Source organism: Pollicipes pollicipes, unplaced genomic scaffold (assembly GCF_011947565.3).
Source record: "Pollicipes pollicipes isolate AB1234 unplaced genomic scaffold, Ppol_2.1 Scaffold_4740;HRSCAF=5597_pilon_pilon_pilon, whole genome shotgun sequence".
NCBI lineage: Eukaryota > Metazoa > Arthropoda > Thecostraca > Pollicipedomorpha > Pollicipedidae > Pollicipes > Pollicipes pollicipes.
In genome coordinates this window covers 19,236,785-19,254,005 of record NW_023596545.1, presented here as the reverse complement: position 1 = coordinate 19,254,005, position 17,221 = coordinate 19,236,785, and positions in this window count along the sequence as shown.

Sequence of the window (17,221 nt, the reverse complement as noted above, 5' to 3'; positions counted from 1 at the left end):
AGCTGAAGATCCATGACAAGCACGTCTTATCCGACGTCTTATCGATCCGACGGATCACCAAATGAAATCCTAATCTGTCCCATGGTGTGGACTGAGACAATAAGGTGATAAGTAGCAAGTAGCCTCGTGTAAATAGAATCCGGGCCAAAATATGTTTTTCCTACCAAGAGCTGAAAGCATACTCTAGGTATCCCTTCAACTTCCTCCATACTTTCCTCAGGGTCAGGAGGGAAGGCGAGCGTGATATTTCTTCCAACCACTGCGAACTTGGACCGAGCTCTTGTGTACTTGGTCAACATCTAGTGTAAATTTCACGGCTCAGGGGGACCATGGGACCCCCCCCCCCAGCCCTCCTTTGGCCACACCCTCAACCTTTACAAGATACCTTAAACTCATGGATCACTCGTACAAAATACCTGGAAGTGCTGTGCTGCGCACTCGCGACTTCAAACAGGTAGTATGCAGTAGTGACTGCTTTGCTTGCTTGGTTGGTTGCGCGAAGAGAGCCGGCGCCGTAGGCGTCTGTATAGGACCATCTTCAGTTTCATAAGAGGGGCTCCGATCTCAGCGACTTCTAGGGTGTGTTAATAACATTTTTCTTCGAAGATGTTGGTTCGTGCGCCCATTGGGAGTCCCTCGCGTATGGGGCCGATATATTCTAATTGTTCGAGCTTTCGGTAAATATTTTGACAGCCTGGTCTATCGAAAACTCCTACTCAAACGACGAATATCTTCCTGCAAAATGTCAAAACACGCCTCTCTCAAGTGCTGTGAACGACATCGGTATTTGACGAGCGTAAACTTTGTCGGTGGACCGTCACAAAGGCTGTCACAGTGGTGTGCGTGACATTTCAAGGAAATCCCAGCCGCTGTCTTGGATGCGTCTGGCTAGAACATGCGCGCACACAGACAGGCAGACAGACGTGCAGACAAACAAGGTGACCGGAATGTGCATGACAAAGGTGCTTATTTTGGTCATCTAATACCCTCGGTCTCGCATTTCCTCCGAAGACAATGGCAGTTGGACATCCGTTGATATATCCACGATAAAGCTTTATGGCACGGGAGATGTGTCTGCCTCTTTCAAGGCACTCATCAAAGCGACAGACGTATTACTGGCATGAAAAGACATTTTCAGCGAACAGTTATCACTTAACAATGTGAAAACAATTCTGAAGTGCAACTAATCTGCAGCCGGACGCCTTCGCCACATAAGAAACCTGACATGTGAAACAAAAACATGAAATGACATGGAAACATCCAGAGAAGTACAATACATCATGAAAGCGTTGTCCAAGGAACCAGGATGGTCCAAAGCTCACTGCCAGCCTGCTAATGAAGCCATTTGGCACAATCACACTCATCGCCACAAGCCAAACATCGAAACCAACTGGCGGCATACTGTTCAAGCTCCAAACACAGCGGCCGGCGCTTCGAAGACATATGCTATATCGAAGCATGCGTTTCAGGGGAGGCGGCAACAACAGCAGAGGCTGCTTCGCCAGACGTCCTGACCGCCACAAGCCCGGCATTGACGCAGCAGACGCCAAACGTGACATCGGCGGCACCAGCAAATGAAACCGGTTCCACGTCTGTGGCATCTCCAGATTACACGGACTCATATGGAACGGGGGCTTTCACACCCCCACACCTCACCAGTGCGGCGACACCAGGAGCAGTAACAGCAACAGACGGCAGCCCCGTAAACACAGCGGGAACTTCCGTCGGAAATGAAGCTACTAGTGCCGAAACGGCAGGGGGAGAGGTTACAAGTGACGTCACTGGTGACAGTACGGCAGCGGGAGGAGTTACAAGTGACGTTGCTGGTGACGGTGCTGCTGAAACAACCTCACAGGGTACAGTCGTATCTGAAAATTTGCTGGAGATTTCCTCAGGAGGGACCACTGCGTCGCTGCTCACAACTGAGGCCCTCTCAGACGGGACCAATGCGCCGGTACTTTCTGAGTCTGCAGCGGAGGTGACCCCAGAAGAGGCAAATGCGTCTACGTCTATTACTGTGACCACCCCAGAAGGAACAGCGGTATCCGTATCGACAATTGCGGCCACTTCAGAAGGGGAATCCATGGCAGCCACCATTGTGGTCACCACAGAAGGCGTAACTCTTTCTGTAAATACCAATGCGGCTGGGTCAGACGAAACAACTGGACATGTGTCCGCAGCTGGCACCACCTCAGAAAGGACCACCGATCCTGCGTATACGACTGCAGCCACAACAGAAGGCGCGACTACCTTCGTGTCTGCCGCTGTGGTCACCTCAGAGAGGAGCACAACCGTATCAGCTACAAGCGATGTCTCGTCAGAACTAACAAATGCACCCTTACCTGACCCCGCGGCCAACTCGGATGGCACAGAAGGACCTGCATCCATGTCCACATCTAGCACACAAGCCACGCCTGTAACTGTATCTACAACTGCAACTACGTCGGATGGAACAATGAGTACTTCATCCACCAATGTGATAACCTCACGCGGTACAACTTCACCTTCATCTATGACCGAGGATGTATCTTTAAGTGAGCCCACATCAAAGCGGACAACTGCAGCTGAATCTACCACTGTTGCCATTCTGGAAGCTTCCACTTTAGGTTTATCGACCACCAGGGTCAGCTCAGGAGCAACAGTTGTGTCATTTTCCACCGATGCAGTAACACCAGAAGGGACAGCGACGCCTGCATCCATAACCATGACTACGTCAGGAAGCGCCACTGTCACTGCGCCTACCACAGTGGCAGGCTCAGAAGGGATAACTATGCCTGTGTATACGACTGGGGTCACCTCAGAAGGGACGGCAGTGTCAGCATCTACCGCTGAGGCCACTTCAGAAGTGTCATCTTTACCTGGATCGACCACTAAAACCACTTCAGGGGGAGCAACTGCGCCTGCGTTCATAACTGATACGGATTCAGCAGGGACAACTGTAATTGCATCCACCGCTGTGTCCACCTCAGAAAGGGCGCCTGCACCTGACTCTACAACCGTGGTGAGCGTAGATGGGACTACTGTACCTACGACCTTGGTTGAAGCCTCCTCAGGAGGCACAACTGGAGGTGTGTCGACAAGTACCGCCGTCAAACCAACTACAACTGGGCCTTCGCCAGCAACGGTGACCTCAGAAGTACCTGACACTACCACTGTGGTGACCGCAGATGGGACTACTGTACCTGTATTCTTGACTGAAGCCTCCTCAGAAGGCACAACTGGAGGTGTGTCGACAAGTACCGCCGTCACAACAACTACAACTGGGCGTTCGTCAGCAACGGCGACCTCAGTAGACGCCACTGTGGCCACCTCGACTGTACCTGACTCTTCCACTGTGGTGACCGTAGATGGGACTAGTGCACCTGTGTTCTTGACTGAAGCCTCCTCAGAACGTACAACTGGAGGTGCGTGGACAAGTGTCGTCGCCTCAACCACTGCAACTGGGCCTTCGCCAACGTTGGTGACCTCAATAGCAACTACTTTGCCTGTATATACCATTCTGACAAGCTCAGAAGGCACTGTGTTGCCTTTATCTTCCACTGCAGCCACCTCAGAAGGCGCAAATGTGGTCACCACGACCGGACCCGTATCTTCAGCTGAGGTCACCTCGGAAGGAACAACTGTGCCCGTACTTGTCACTGCTGCCACCTCAAACTCCGCAACTGCATCTTCATCTACCTTTGAGGTCACCACGAAAAACATAATTGCACCTTTATCTACCACTATGACCACTTCAAAAGGCACAGCTCTGCCTGCATCGACCGCAGAGGTCAAATTTGACCCCGCGGCTGTGCCTGTATCTACCACTGCGACCACCGCAGAAAGCACAGCTCTACCTGCATCCACCGCGAAGGTCACATCCGACCCCGCGGCTGTACCTGCATCTACCACTGCGACCACCTCAGAAGGCACAACTCTACCTGCATCCACCGCGAAGGTCACATCCGACCCCGCGGCTGTACCTGTATCTACCACTGCGACCACCTCAGAAAGCACAGCTCTACCTGCATCCACCGTGAAGGTCACATCCGACCCCGCGGCTGTACCTGTATCTACCACTGCGACCACCTCAGAAAGCACAGCTCTACCTGCATCCACCGCGAGGGTCACATCCGACCCGGCGGCTGTACCTGTATCTACCACTGTGGCAGCATCGGATGGAACAACTATTGGTGTATCTACCAGTTTGATAAGCTTGGAGAGTACAAGTTTACCTGCATCTGCGACAAACATTGTATCTACAAGTGACCCCACCTCAGACGCGACAACTGCATCCGCATCAACCACTGCTACCATTTCAGGAGTCGCTACTGTGAGCGTGTCGACCACTAGAGCTAGTTCAGAAGTAACAGCTGTATCACTCTCTACCGATATGGTAGCATCAAAGAGACAGCGACGCCTGCGTCTACCACCGTGACCACGTCAGGAAGCGCAACGGTTCCCGCGTCTACCATGGTGGCAGACTCAGAAGGGACATCATCTGCGCCAACATCTACTGCTGGGGTCACGTCAGAAGGGACGTCCTTATCCGTAGCGATCACTAAAGTGACATCCGAGGGAACAACTACACCTGCATCTACAAATCAGACCATTTCAGAGGAGTCAACTGCCCATGCGACTAGCGCTGTAACCACCTCAGAGGGGCTGAGTGTACCTGAGTCCACCACTGCGGTGACCGTAAATGGCACTGCTGCATCTGCATCCCCAACTGACGGCACCTCAAAAGGCGCAACTGGAGGTGTGTCCACAAGTGTGGCCGCCACAACTACGAATGGGCCTTGGTCAACGACAGCAGTAGTGACATCGGCAGACACTACTGAGCCTGTGGCTACCTTTCCGATGAGCTCAGAGGGCACCATTATGCCTGTGTCCACCACTGCCGCCAACCAGGAACGGACAAGTGCCTCCGAGTCTGCCATTGTAGTCAACCCAGAAGGAACATCTGTCCCTGTATCTGCCACTGAATTCCCCTCAGAAGAAACATCCACGTCCATATCTACATCTAAGGCTATCTCAGCAGGCACAGTTGTGCCTGTGTCTACAGATGTCGGCACCACAACTGGATCCGTAACTACAGCAAAGGTCTCTTCGGAAGGAACAACTGTGCCTGCATTGGCCACCTTGGCCACATTTAACACTACAACTGTATCTTCATCTGCCTCTGAGGTCACCAAAGAAGACCTGTTTGTACCTGGGTCTGCAGCTGAGACCGTCTCGGAAGGCACGACTGCGCCAGTATCTTTTCCTGTGACCACCTTAGAAAGCGCAGCTCTGCCTGCATCTACCGCGGAGGTCACATCCAACTCCCCGGCTGTGCCTGTGTCTACAACTGTGGCAGCATGGGATGAAACAAGTGTTGATGCATCTAATAGTTTGCTCACATCGGAGAGTGCAACTTTACCTGCATCTACAACTGACGTTGCTTCTACACGTGAGCCTACCTCAGAAGCGACAAATGTAATTATATCTACTACTGCGGACATTTCAGAAGATACCACTGTACACGGATCTTCCAGTAGAATCAGTTCAGAAGCCACTGCTGCACCGGCATCTACCACTGTGGTTACATCAGAAGAGATAGCGGCCGCAGCATCCACAACGCCGGCCGCCTTAGAGGGCACTACTTCACCAGCGTCTACTATCGTGGAAACCCCAGAAGAGATAACTGTATCTGTGCTGAGAAGTGAGGCCTCCTCAGAAGGGTCAACTGCAGCTATGTCTACCACTGCAACCACCTCTCAAAACTCAAACTGGCCTGTATTTACAACTGAGAACACCTCAGAAAGTACAACTGTCCCCGTGTTTTCACCTGAGGCCGCCACAGAAGGGACGATGGCCCCTGTACTTACCACTTTGGCCAGCTCCGAAGACATAACCGGACCTGTATCCACCAGTTTGTCCACCGTGGAAAGAACATCTGAGTATGTACCTTACTCTGTGCCCACCTCGGAAGAATCCACTGCGCTCGTATCTACAAGTATGTATGACACAAAACGACTGTTGCACACGAGCATACAACAGAAAGTACATCACGAATAGGTTTGTTTAAACAAAACTACAACACATTTGTTTCATTCCTTGGATCAAATAAGTCGTGCCCATCTTGACAAGTTTCTGTTTTGACGAATTTGCAGTAGAATTAGATTTTCAACATCAGGTGTGGTAAATATTCCAAACGTGGTTCAGCTAATCGCACATATTCTTACAAAAAAGAGCAGGCTGGTCGGTGGCGTTATAGGATAGCGACTGTCATTCCATCCAGCGATATTATTTCTCTAGAAACGGGGTAATTAAGAAAAAGGGTAGGGAGGCGGTGAGCAATGCGAGGACGGGAAAGACACCTTTAAACCTAACTTTCATAGCCATAAACAAACAAGATGTGTTTGAGGTACCGTTTGCGTTATTTTTCTCAAAAAAACCTGGGATGCGGGCCTTACGGTTTTATGACTCAATCACTAAAATGAACTGGCCCAGTGCTGGCCATAATGTTTGCCAATGTGCTACGTCAGTGCATGTGCAGAACAGAAACCCCTTGTGAAATGGTTATTGTGTGCGGCGGGAACTACGCAAATGGTCCTCGATTTTTTTATGGTGACCATACTAAGGATAATTTTTGAAAACAAGTCACAGTCCGGTGGAATATCCAGGTATAAATTGCATCATGTCATTCGACATCACCATTGGCAATTTTACTGGCATTGCTGGAACGGTGATGGTGATGACATACGCTTGTTTGCTGCAAGCCGATCAGATTCCGGTGGTCCGATTTTCTCCTCATTTGCCTTGAAGCCAACTTTTCTGACATAAATTACCATTATTTTATAATATGGGGATGCTGTTTCTGTAAAAGTTTCTGCAACAAACGAGCGCTGGCCAAGCGAGCCAAGCTCAAACAATGCCGCACGTAAGAAGGAAAAACCGTCCCGATCTCAGAAGTGTCTCCTCTGTGACGTCACTAGAGCCTACGATTAAACGAGGTGGTGCCTGAAAATGGCAAACAATGTGCAGCGCTCGCGACATGCTTGCGATAAGACCTCGCAAGCGTGCTGCGTCTCAGAGGACCACCAAATATCTCAATGGCGTCACATTCCAGGACTGGATTTCAGATGAGAATTACCTCGTGGCTGAAACGGGCAGGGCGCGCTATAGCGTAGCGTGGTCCAATAACATATCGCTGTCGTTTCAACAGCATTGCCTTAATAGGCTGGTGAGCTTATGGCTTTCAACAAACAATGCTTAGAAAGAGCATTGATGTCGAAGAGTGCCGTCCTTGCAATATATTTCCACGACTTTGCAGTAAACATTTGGATTCTGCGCGCCTGCTCGCAGCATCTACGTTTCTTTGTAATGCATTACATTATATTTTACAGCACTTCATCTTACCTCTATAAAGATCTCACACGGCACTTAAAACAACTAATTTTGTGCATGGGGGTCATATTTCTTGCTTAATTTGAATCTTAATCCCAGCAATGCTATCTTGAAAAAGCAATGCGTGGTACGGATCTTCTTAAGATGTTAATGAACATCAGAATATCTACACTGGGATTGGCATAGGTGGTTACAAACGTGGAAACGTGATCGCTAGACTATTTTTACATTATGTTTTAGAGTGAAATCCACTTGCAGTTTGTTTTCAGGCACTGCAATAATAATAATAAAAACATTCTGTTACTGGACCTGAACTAGTAAGAGCTGTCCAGCCGAACACGTTTGGGAATGGAAACTGCAATCATGCGCCATCTTGCTTCCTCCCGTCATCATCGTTATATTCAACGCCTACATGCCGGGACGGTGTGGTCCTTCTCTACTGGCAAAATGCTTCGGTCTGCGCACCAGATTTATGAACTGAGTGCAAACTGAATCAAAGATGCGACGTCCGCCTTTAGAGACCATGCATAAAATACATTAAAACACCAATACACTTATTGTGATATAGTTGATCAAAATGAATTATAGACGCTTCGTTGAACATGATGGTGATTTTGAGCATCTCAGTGCATATATACCAATGACAACACAGGTCTGAGTGAACCGTGTATTGCAGGAACGACAGCATCAGCGGAGCTGAACACTGAGATCGTTCCCGTGACGCCCTCTCCGACGGCGCCTGCGTCCGTGAATACAACCGCCATAAGCACGTCAACTACTACCGGTCCTGCCGCCTCATCTGACACCACTGCTGTTGGTTCAGCAGATAGTGGTGCAACTGGGACCACCACAGCAGCAACAACAACTCTCATAGCCAGCTCTGAAGCCACTCCTGTGACCACAACAGAATCTGTTGCAGCTGGGACATCCACAGGAGCAACAATAAGCTCTGTTGTCAGCTCTGAGACCGTTGCTGTAGTTACAACTGAGCCCGCAACGACTGATGCTGTTGCCGTTGATACAGTGGCATCTGTTACGGGAGAGACTTTCACCGTTATGATGACAGGTCTTACAACAATACCCGATGCATCTACTGGGGATACAAGCGAAACTGCCGTAACTGGAAGTACCACCGCTGCTACACTGAATCGTGTTACCACATCCGAGACCCCCACTGTTGGTACAACAACGCCTGCTGTAACTGCAACTTCTACCAATGCTGGAGCAGGGCCCGTAATTACATCCGAGATCACTTCTGTAGGAACCACAGAACAGGCTCCAAATTGGACTTCGGCTGCAGGAACAAGTCCTGATGCAGTGTATGGGACCACTAATATGGGCGCAACAGGGTCTGTTACGACTGGAATCACAACCGCAACGACAAGGCCTGTTACCTCGCATGAGACGACTTCTATGAGCCCAGTAGAACCTGTTACAACTGGGAATGCCATTGGGGCTACAAGTCCTGCTGCCACAACGGAGGCCAGTACTGTGGATGCATCCGAACCTGTACCAGCTGAAACTGCCACTGCAACATTATCAAGTCTTGTGGCCGTGGGTACAACAGAACCTGCTACAACTGGCACCACCACAGCAGCAATAAGTCCTCTAGAAACAGCTGAAACCGCTGATGTGGACGAAACAGAAACGGTTACAACTGGGACTAGAACAGCGGACTTAACAAGTTCCGTGGCCATGTCTGAGACTACCACCATGGGCACGGAAGAACCTGTTACAACCAGGACAAGCACAGCAGCAACAACAAGTCTCGCACCCACATCTGAGACTACTGCTGTCGATGTCACAGAACTCGTTTCAACTGCGAGCATCACCACGGTTGCAAAGGACATTGCAGCCACATCTGAGTCCACCACTCTGAGCACTACAGGAACTGCTGCAGTCGGTACCACAACCGAAGCTTCAACGGCTCCTGTCAACACATCTGAGGCTATTACTCTGCGCACAACTGGATCAGTTTCTGTGGATACCACTACTACAAAAGCTCAAACAAGTTCTGCAGCTACACCTGTGACCACTGCTGTTGGTACAACAGGCCAGGTTTCAGCTGGGACTACTGTTGGGACAACAAGCCCTGAAGCTACACCTGTAACCACTGCTGTGGGTACAACAGGCCAGGTTTCGGCTGGGACTAGTGCTGAGGGCAACAAGTCCTGCAGCTACACCTGTGACTTCTGCTGTGGGTACAACAGGCGAGGTTTCTGCTGGAACTACGGCTGGGGCAACAAGTCTTGCAGCTACACCTGTAACAGCTGCTGTTGTTACAACAGGCCAGGTTTCGGCTGGGACCACTGCTGAGGCAACAAATCCCGCAGCTACACCTGTGACTTCTGCTGTCGGTACAACAGGCCAGGTTTCGGCTGGGACCACTGCTGAGGCAACAAGTCCTGCAGCTACACCTGTGACTACGGCTGCGAGTACAACAGGCCAGGTTTCGGCTGGGACTACTGTTGGGACAACAAGCCCTGGGACTACACCTGTAAACACCGCTGTGGGTACAACAGGTCAGGTTTCGGCTGGGACTACTGTTGGGACAACAAGCCCTGGGACTACACCTGTAAACACCGCTGTGGGTACAACAGGTCAGGTTTCGGCTGGGACTAGTGCTGGGGCAACAAGTCCTGCAGCTACACCTGTGACTTCTGCTGTGGGTACAACAGGCCAGGTTTCGGCTGGAACTACGGCTGGGGCAACAAGTCTTGCAGCTACACCTGTAACGGCTGCTGTTGTTACAACAGGCCAGGTTTCGGCTGGGACCACTGCTGAGGCAACAAATCCCGCAGCTACACCTGTGACTTCTGCTGTTGGTACAACAGGTCAGGTTTCGGCTGGGACCACTGCTGAGGCAACAAGTCCTGCAGCTACACCTGTGACTACGGCTGCGAGTACAACAGGCCAGGTTTCGGCCGGGACTACTGTTGGGACAACAAGCCCTGGGGCTACACCTGTAACCACCGCTGTGGGTACAACAGGTCAGGTTTCGGCTGGGACTAGTGCTGAGGCAACAAGTCCTGCAGCTACACCTGTGACTACTGCTGTGGGTACAACAGGCCAGGTTTCGGCTGGGACAACTGGTGTGGCAACAAATCCTGCAGCTACACCTGAGACTTCTGCTGTGGGTACAACAAGCCAGGTTTCGGCTGGGACTGCTGCTTGGGCAACAAGTGCTGCAGCTACACCTGAGACCACTGGTGTGAGCACAACAGGCCAGGTTTCGGCTGGGACTACTGCTGAGGCAACAAGTTATGCAGCTACACCTGAGACCACTGTTGTGGGTACAACAGGCCAGGTTTCGGCTGGGACTACTGTTGGGACAAGCCCTGAGGCTACACCTGTAACCACTGCTGTGGGTACAACAGGTCAGGTTTCGGCTGGGACTAGTGCTGAGGCAACAAGTCCTGCAGCTACACCCGTGACTACTGCTGTGGGTACAACAGGCCAGGTTTTGGCTGGGACCACTGATGAGGCAACAAGTCCTGCAGCTACACCTGTAACTACGACTGTGGGTACAACAGGCCAGGTTTCGGCTGGGACCACCGCTGAGGCAACAAGTCCTGCAGCTACACCTGAGACCACTGGTGTGAGGACAACAGGCCAGGTTTCGGCTGGGACTACCGCTGGGACAACAAGTGCTGCAGCTACACCTGAGACTACTGCTGTGGGTACAACAGGCCAGGTTTCGGCTGGGACTACCTCTGGGGCAACAAGTGCTGCAGCTACACCTGAGACTCCTGCTGTTGGTACAACAGGCCAGGTTTCGGCTGGGACCACCGCTGAGGCAACAAGTCCTGCAGCTACACCTGAGACCACTGGTGTGAGCACAACAGGCCAGGTTTCGGCTGGGACTACCGCTGGGACAACAAGTGCTGCAGCTACACCTGAGACTACTGCTGTGGGTACAACAGGCCAGGTTTTGGCTGGGACCACTGATGAGGCAACAAGTCCTGCAGCTACACCTGTGACTACGACTGTTGGTACAACAGGCCAGGTTTCAGCTGGGATTTCTGCTGGGGCAACAAGTCTTGCAGCCTCATCTGAGACCACTGTTGTTGACACAACACCACCTGTTGGAGCTGAAGGCACATTTCTGACTACAAGGGGATCAGTAGCCTCATATGAGACCACTGCTGTTGGCTCAACAGAGCCTAATGCAACTGGGTCCCCCACGGGACATACTGCAGGTGGGACTAGCACAGCGGATGCGTCGAGTCCTTTGGCCACATTTGAAACTACTGCTGTGAACAATGCGGGTTCTGTTACATCTGAAAGTATCACCATCGGTACGACAAGTCCTGTGGCCATTTCTAAGACCACTACTGTAGGCACAGCTGAGACTGTAACTGGGGCTACACCAGTTCCTGAAGTCAGCTCTGAGACTGCTGCTGGGGGCATAACTGAAGATGTGGAAACTACTGCTACCGTAGCGGTCACAACAAGTCTCGCATCCAGCCCTCGTGCCGCAATTGCAAAAACGACAGAGCTTGCTGCAGCGTGGACCACGACCACTGCTGGAGAAAGACCCGCAACAATATCTGAGACCACTGCTGAGGGGCCTACAGAGGCAGCTGCAGCTCAGAGCACTACTTCGGCAACAAGTCCTGCAACCGTATCTGAGGCCACCACTGAGAGAGCAATGGGATCTGTTGCAAACTGGACTACCACTGTGATTGTAACGAGCCCTGTCGCCACATCCGATGCTACTACTGAAGATGCGACAGAGCCAGTTTCAACAAGGACAACCACAGTGGAGACAATGCATTCTGTTGCAGCCTCTGAAAACCCTTCTGTGGGAACAACAGAACCTGTTGAAACTACGACGTCTTCCTCGACTCAAACGATGCCTGCAATCACTTCTGAGACTTCTACTGCGACCGCTTCTGCACCAGTCGCAACTGGAACTACCGTGCCGGACAAGACAAGTGTTGTAGCCCTGTCTGAGACCACTACTGTGGGTAGCACAGAGCACGCTGCAACCGAAACCACCGCGACAGAAACAGGACCTGCATCCACATCTGATACCGCTGCTGTGGGCACAACAGGAGCTGGTGCAACTGGGACCGACTCAACAGGTATAACGATTCCTGCAAAGACCTCTCATTTCACAACTGTAAGCACGACCGTAACAACAGGTGGGAACAGCATATGGGCAACGTCTGATCCCGCGCGAGTTGATGACACGTTAGGCTCCAGCTCAGATTCCACAACAATAGCCAGTAGTACTACAGGTGCAACGTCTGCCCACCCCACAATAACAGGAAGCCCGGTATCAAGGCTGCATAGTGAAACCACAAATTCTGGTAGCACCGTGGGGGATACACCATTAGACGCCACCTTCACATCTGAGACCATGATTGCATCCACAAATAATTTTGTATCGACGTCCGATACCATTATCTTAGGCACCACAAAAGCTGCGGAAAGTGAGATTAGTACAGGCACAATGCTTTCGGTAACATTAGCTAAAACCACAGTTCCGTACACAACAGAACCTTTTATAACTGGGACTACAACAACGGCTGCATCCATTCCCTTGGGAACATTTGAGACCACTGCTGTGCACAGCACGAAGTATGTTACGGCTGGAGGTGACAACGCCGTCACAAGTTCTGTAGCTGTAACTGAGGCCACCACTGAGAGCACAACTGAGCCTGTTCTAACTGATACCACTTCTGAGGCTACACTAGTACCTGACACCGCCACTGTAAGCACAACTAAACCTGTTCTAACTGATACCACTTCTGAGGTTACACCAGTACCTGGCACCGCCACTGTAAGCACAACTGAGCCTGTTCTAACTGATACCACTTCTGAGGTTACACCAGTACCTGGCACCGCCACTGTAAGCACAACTGAACCCACTGAACCTGGTGCCACCGCAGCAGCTACAAGTCCTGAAGCAAGCTCTAATGCCGCTGCCGTGAGCACCACAGAACATGTCGCAGCCGAGGCTGCCATCACGGCTACGGCAAGCTCCGTAGCCATATCCGAGAGAACTACTGTGGTCTTAACTGAATCTGTTCCGTCTGTGGCCACTGCTGCGCATACGACAGAGCCTGCTGCAGCTGGTACCTCTACTGTTGCTACAGTAAGTGCTGTAGCTTTATCTGAGACCACTAATCCGGGCATTACTGAACCGTTTGCGACGACTGAAGATGCCACTGCTGCCACAGCAAGTCCAGCCGGCACATCTGAGATTACGACCACGGGCGCAGCTGAGCCCACTACAGCTGGAAGTACCACAACTGCCACAGTAAGTCCAGCGGGTGCATCTGGGATTACGATCACGGGCGCAGCTGAGCCCGCTACAGCTGGGAGTACCACAACTGCCACAGCAAGTCCAGCGGGTACATCTGAGATTACGACCACGGGCGCAGCTGAGCCCACTACAGCTGGGAGTACCACAACTGCCACAGCAAGTCCAGCGGGTACATCTGGGATTACGACCACGGACGCAGCTGAGCCCACTACAGCTGGGAGTACCACAACTGCCACAACAAGTTCAGCGGGTACATCTGGGATTACGACCACGGGCGCAGCTGAGTCCACCACAGCTGGGAGTACCATCACTACCACAGCAAGTCCAGCGGGTGCATCTGAGATCCCAAGTGTGAGCGCAACTGAGTCCACTACAGTTGGGAGCGCCACCACTGCCACAGCAAGTTCAGCGGGGACATCTGAGATCACGACCACGGGCGCAACTGAACCTACTGTAACTAAGAGCACCACCACTGCCACGGAACTTCCAGCGGACACATCTGAGATCACGACCACGGGCGCAACTGAGTCCACTACAACTGGGAGTACCACCACTGTCACCGCAAATCCGGCGGGTACATCTGAGATCACGACTGCGGGCACAACCGAATCTGTGACAATGAAGATTGCCACCACTACTGTGGAATCGTCTGAGACCACAACTTCGGATACAACAGGGCCTCTTGCAACTGGCACGACCATAGTGACTGCCTCAAATTCTTTGGGAACACTTGAGACCACAGCTTTGGAAACTACGGAACCTGTTGCGAGTGGAAGTGTTGCCGCCACCGCAAGTCCTGTGGCCACGTCTAATGGGACCACTGTGGGCGCAAATGTACCTGTATCCGCTGAGATTACGACAGTGGTCACCACAAATCCTGTAGCAAGCTCTGTTACTACCACTATGGGCACATCTGAGCCTATTGAAACTGTCACTGCCACAAATGCTACAAACCCTGAAACCATCTCTGATACTGCCACAGCAAATGCAGTGGAACTTGCTGCAACTGGCACCTCCACGGCTACAACAAGCCCTGTAACCTTATCTGAGAGCACTGCCGTGACAACTACCGAGCTTTCTACAACCGGGACTACCACTGTGGCTGCGCTAGAACCATTGGCCACATCAGAGATTTCTTCCGTGAGCACAAACGGGCGTGCGCTGACTGGATCTACCAAACTGGCGACAGCAAGTCCAGCAACCACATATGAGACTACTACCGTAGGCACAACCAAACATGTGGAAACTGCGACCAGTTCAGCGGCCACCGTCGTCCATGTAAGCACATCTGAGATGACTGCTGTAGACATCCCGGAACAAGCTTTAACTGGTACTGCCGGCGCAGATACCACAAGTTCTGTAGCCACATCTGAGACCAATACGTTGGGCACAACACGCCTCTTCGCAACTGGGACTCCATCAGCTGAGGTCCCATCAGCGACAACACTGCTGGTCACTGCTGGAACCACAACAGAAGCTATCGCTACCGGGACCCCCACATTGGCAGCAAGTAGTCCTGCCGCCACATCTGCGACGACTGTTGTGGGCATAACAGAACCGGTCTCAACCGGGACTACTGCGGTGGAGGTGGCAAGTCCTGCCACCGAACCTGCCGCACGCGAGCTCACCAGTGTCACCACAAGTACTGCGGCCACATCTAAGGGCGCCACCTCGGTGACAACAGAATCAACAGCAACTGAGACCACCGCAGCAGCTACATTAGGCTCTGTGACTGCATCTGAGGCCCCTGTTGCGGCCAGTACAGGACCGGTTGCAGCTGGGACTGTCGCAGCGACAAGCCCTGCAGCCACATCTGATGCCAGTACTGCAGGCACAACAGAACCTGTTGCAACTAGGACCGACACCGCAGGTACATCGGAATTTGTACTGACATTTAAAACTTCTGCTGATGCCTCATCCCCTACAACAACATCCCTACAACAACAGTTTCATTACACGGTCAAAATTATATCTCACCATAGCTGAAAGTGACGTACGTTCCTTGTTTTATCCCATCGTAGTAAGCAACAATATCTATGGTACAGGGCTGGCTTCCGCAGTCATTTTACCACTTCCATCGGCCAATTCTTTATCGGTGAGAGATGTCAAAACCACAACTGCTGATGGTCGCACAGGGCTGATGTCCGATCCCAACACAACAGTTAAAGTTGTCGCAGACACAACTTCTGCCTTCACCACAAAACGCGGTGGCAGCACGGGTCTAACGTTTAATCATATTATGTGATCAAACGTTGTTGTAGACAGCATCTCTTGGTATGTCCGGGTCGATTTTTTCACGACAGTCGTCACTACAGATTCAAGATCTGACCCTACTCAAACAGCCAGAGGCGCGGCTGAAACGGCATGCCACTCGACTGTGACTATCAGCACCGCAGTTGGATGCTTGGTGCAGGCAACACCGCTCCTACCAGCGTAGACTATCAGCGCCGCAGTTGGATGCCTGGTGCAGGCAACACCGCTCCTACCAGCGCAGGCAATCAGCACAGCAGCTGGATGCTTGGTGTAGGTACCGCCGCTGCCACCAGCGGGGCACTGTAGCGGCGCATCACTTCACGAGCTGGAAGCACGAGAAGAGTAACATCTGACTAGTCTGCAGCAGTGGCAGCACCTCTCGGCGCACTGGGCAACGTCAAGGGATAGCACTTAACATCTCACGTCCGGCTATTTCAGTAGAGCAGCACGACATGGAAGACCGCAGGAGCAACATCTGGCGCCACAACATGTTTGGGAACAGAAATAACGTGATGGTATTGCCGTAGCTGGCAGTAACACAGAAACAAAGGGTGATGACACTGCAACAGCTGGACGTCATATCAATATCTGATGGCGCTGCAACAGTTGAGGATATTCCAAGACCCAATGATACCACCACAAGTGCTGGCGATACAACAGCAAAAACGTCCAACGCCAATACAGCAGTTGTAGTACAGAGACCGTGCCCGGTGCGTTGACATCAGCTGGAGACTCGAAAGCAACATTTAATGTCATCAAAAGTGCGCCGTCCCATCTCGCCAACAGATAGCACGGGTGCCGAACTTGATAAAGTTCTCGAAACAACGCCTTTCGTGACCGATGACCGACAGCTGCCCACAGCCTCAACCTCACATCGGTGACTGATGGCTGTCAGCAGACTTATGGCTGCGCCGGTGACCAGTTCAGAAAACGCGGGCATCAGCTCCACTGCGATATTGGGTACATCTGTATCACAAACTTTGGCCACAAATGGCCTGATCTCCGCGGTAGCGATTGGTCTCCTTCTTCTCATTTGTCACTGACTTGGTCCAGTGGACCCATGACCCACGTGCTAGCCGGAGCTCGGCGACCCAGAGAAGCAATGGTCGGAGGGCAGATGAGGACACTGGTTTTGTTGCGCGATGAAATCCGTGTTTTAAAAGCTCCTTTACTCGTGCGCTTTATCTGCCCGGATGTAGCAGTCCTTAACGAGACGTGATTTGCTATTGTTCCGCTTTCGCAGACATCCATTAGACGTCTTATGTGAGTGAATGCACATAAAAATATGGGAAAGAGAACGTGTGGAATAGAAAAAAAACATTT